The following is a 3,742-nucleotide window of genomic DNA, read 5'->3' as shown; positions in this document are numbered from 1 at the left end:
TACCGTCACCTGCTAGTTGAGCAGTTTCTACAAAAGATCTTACCAAGTGGTTTGACTTCGTAGATTTTTCCCAATGGGTTTGGATTGCGACGTCAACACCCAGGGTTCTCAATGCAATGTTGCTTGATTTTTTCAGGGGGGAGACGTATTTTGGGCCGTAGTGTCCAAAGTACATTATGATGTTATGAATCCACTCGTAGGATTCAATTTGGCACATGTTGTCACATGGGATACAACATGGTCTAGGGACTCAAGGAGTTCGGTTTAGCCAGTGTGGAGCAATGAATGAGGGTCCCTCTCACTCTTGTCATGGAGTGTTTAGAGTTACCTCCACACACAAGTACACCTTGTACTTGCAAGATATTATTTTTTACACATCCTTACATGAGGCATATTCCACATGTGGAGAATATGAGTCTCAGGACTGACACGGGTGCCCCCTATTTCAAATATGTGTCACGACAAAGCTCATGACAAAGTCCCTAGGTGCTGGTCAAATCTGTTTTCTAGACCATTTTCGGCATGACGTATCAGGAGCAATTTCGTGGCAAAAAATTTCCAGATACTTAGAATGACTTGTTCAGGTACAAGTACTACTCAACAACATTACAGATGGTTGTTTATACATGTACAGGTTTGGATCTGTTTTTTGCTAAATGCATGCACACTAGGTGTTATAGGCCCTAGTGTTTAGCAAAGGCTGATTTGGAACGGCGTGCATATTCCTCAAGTTGTTGCTTATGAAGCATTTTTGCACTCTATGTGCAGTATCTCAATGAGTTTACTTTTCGGTCTACCAATCACCAATAGAGGTCATGGCTTAGTTTGGAAGCTTGTAGATTTTTCAAGTTAACCACGATGGTTATTCATTCCATTGCAATGTGGTACGATATTGTGATTCCGGTTTACTAGCCATCTGGAAAAACTGGCTGTAAACCGTGGGAAAAACACACCTCAGTACTGTCACTTATCCAAGGGGATATGCAGATTACAAAGTGTAATCTTGTGCTAAAGGATATGCAAGTGCGTACGTTAGCACCACACGATCCAATTAGTAAGCATTTATTGCTCTACTTGGAGTTTGCTTATAAAGTTAAAGCATGGTTGCGACTAGGCATAGTCTCTTCATGTATAAATCAAGTTCTCAACCTTGAACACTAGTGATGGTGGGGTTGTTTACTGCTGAAATTGGAAAACAAGTCAAGGACTTAAACTTGGCTGATGAGTATGTTAGCAAGTTACTTTCATGGAAAGTGAAAAGAGGTACTCTTTAGGGTACATCTTTGTGGGGTAACTCGTTTTGAATACTCATGTGTGTTCTAAATGGAGTCTACGCACAATGATAGGATAGGAATTGGTAACACAAGCTGGTTGCAAATGGACAACAATGTGGAAAATCAAGATGTTACTCTTGGTTTCATTGAACCTCCTGCGGAACCGTGTTTCAATCAACCAAACAGCTTGATCCATGAAGGATTCCACTTGAGAAAACATTAGTGTTCTTAAGAAGAAGCTTCCCACTTTTGCTTTCGAGGACGAAAACTCTTCTTAAGGGGGGAGTAATGTCAGGACAACGGCAAGGCCGGACTAGACAAGGGCAAGACCGGGCTAGGCAGTGTGGAAAGGGAGTCCAACTAGGTCAAAAAGGCCAGGGGCTATGCTATATAGTGGGTGGTTGGGTGGTGGACTCCTAGGTTCTAGTTCCCTTTGTCTAACATCCCCCCTCCAATAGGCTTTTGTATTATAGATTCTCCCATAAATAGAGACTTGGTACGATACAAACTTAGTGTTCCTTGTGACCTAGGTGATGCAATGACGATGGAAAGCTTTTTGCATCACAAGCATAGCATAAACTTTGTAAAAGCATTGACCATCCTCGGCCTCAATCTCAAGGCCTCAAACACCTTCAAAGGTGGAGAGATCTAGCGGGGAATGAGGGTAGGGAAGAGCAAGAAAAAGTAACATACGAGAAAGAGATAGTTCCTCACTTATCATCACTCTTCTTGCATAGCATAGCCTAATAGCATAATAATGATGATGAAGAAGATGGCAATCTTAAGCATTGGAGCATGGCTCTTGATTGGATTTGCATTCCATAGCCAAGAGTGTTGGTGTAGGCTCTCAACTTCACAACAAGCTTGGAGAAGGAGCTCTTGCACTTTGCACTTCACACAATGAGCGTGCGCGTGCACTTGTGTGTGTGTGTGTGTGTGTTGTTGGGATTCAGGCCAACTGGCCGGACATCCCACTTACTACTAACCCATCTACTAACTTAACCTATATACACATATTCTTTAATCTACAAAAGAATAAGGAGCTGCAACAAGATAACGTTGTTGTGCGCTCCACCCAAAGTAGGTCTCTCTCTCTCTCTCTCTCTCTCTCTCTCTCTCTCTCTCTCTCTCTCTCTCTCTCTCTCTCTCTCTCTCTCTCTCTCTCTCTCTCTCTCTCTCTCTGTGCTCTCGCACTTGCACTTTCACACGCTTCCCGCGGCACCTTCAACTGGTATCAGAGCAAGGTTTATGCTTGCCGTTTTTGCGTTTGTACGCGCACACTTTCAAAAGTGCAAACAGGTTTCCGATTTCGACATTGGCAAATTCAGCGTTCTGAGAGCGTTTCCAGTAGGTGTCCTGAGGTTTTACCCCCCTTTCGAAGTTGTTCGTGCAGTCGAAAGCTTCATCCGAGCTACACTTCAGGAGTTGTATTTTTCAACTCCACTTTTGCTACAGCTACAACTACAGGTACAGGACACAGGTGCAGGTTGTTCAGAGACTATTTTGGGATGGTATATAGCCGTTTTATGGCTATTATGTGTTATTGAGATGGTGTTTATGGGTTGATTAGGAACACTTTTTGGCATCAACATTGTCTCGGTTTTTTCAGGCATCCATCTCCTCACAGGTTCTTGCATACATACAGAAGATCCAGGTTTCTTACAGGTGCAGTGTTTTGCATCAACACAGATTTCAGTGGGAGTTTTTGATGCGCATATGCATCGTTTTGGCACTTTTGATAGTGCTTGAGCTCTTTTGAGAGCGGTTTTACTCCCCGCAGGGAGCTTGCACATTTTGTTTGGCACCTATTTGAGCACATATACTGCACCTTGCAGTACTGTTGACATTGGATGTACATTGAGTTGCGGAAACTACCATAAGTACTTTTGTGGAGCCGATATGGCTTGTTTCTGGCAGTCCCGACCGTTTTTGAAACTCGATTCGGAGGCCATTTTTGAGACTGGGTTGGTTTCTTGTCTGCATAACCTTTTGTGAGGGTCGATAGCGTGAGGTTTTCTTGCTGGGGGATTCTCGAATGTTGAGATTCTTTCGATGATATAGGTTGTTGGAGTACCCCTTTTTTGTGGCCTCACCATAAAGACACGATGGTGATCAGAAGGACAAGGCGGACAAGCACAAAAATTTTCAATAAAATCAGAAGAACGAAAGCGGGAAGCCTAAATTAGGCGACCAGGCCTACTTTTGCAAAATTTTTGCAGTGAGCTACAGGAATCCGATCAGAGAAATTTTTGAGTCTAACATAAATTTCACGACCTAGTAGGACTAACAGGGGAAATTTGGGGAAATTTGGTTCGGGAAGTTTAGGTATAGATATCCATGGTATGTTAAAACCACCTCATTTCCACTTGGAGCCTTTGCAGAGAGAGATTTCGGCCTCTTTCGCGCAACATTTCCGGAGCCCACAGTTGACCTTTTTCAGTGCCATCGCACACGAGACATGAGGGGTA

This window comes from Adiantum capillus-veneris, chromosome 4 (genome assembly GCF_014529385.1).
Source record: "Adiantum capillus-veneris isolate H3 chromosome 4, ASM1452938v2, whole genome shotgun sequence".
Classification (NCBI taxonomy): Eukaryota; Viridiplantae; Streptophyta; class Polypodiopsida; order Polypodiales; family Pteridaceae; genus Adiantum; species Adiantum capillus-veneris.
Note: the sequence above shows the minus strand (reverse complement) of the source record.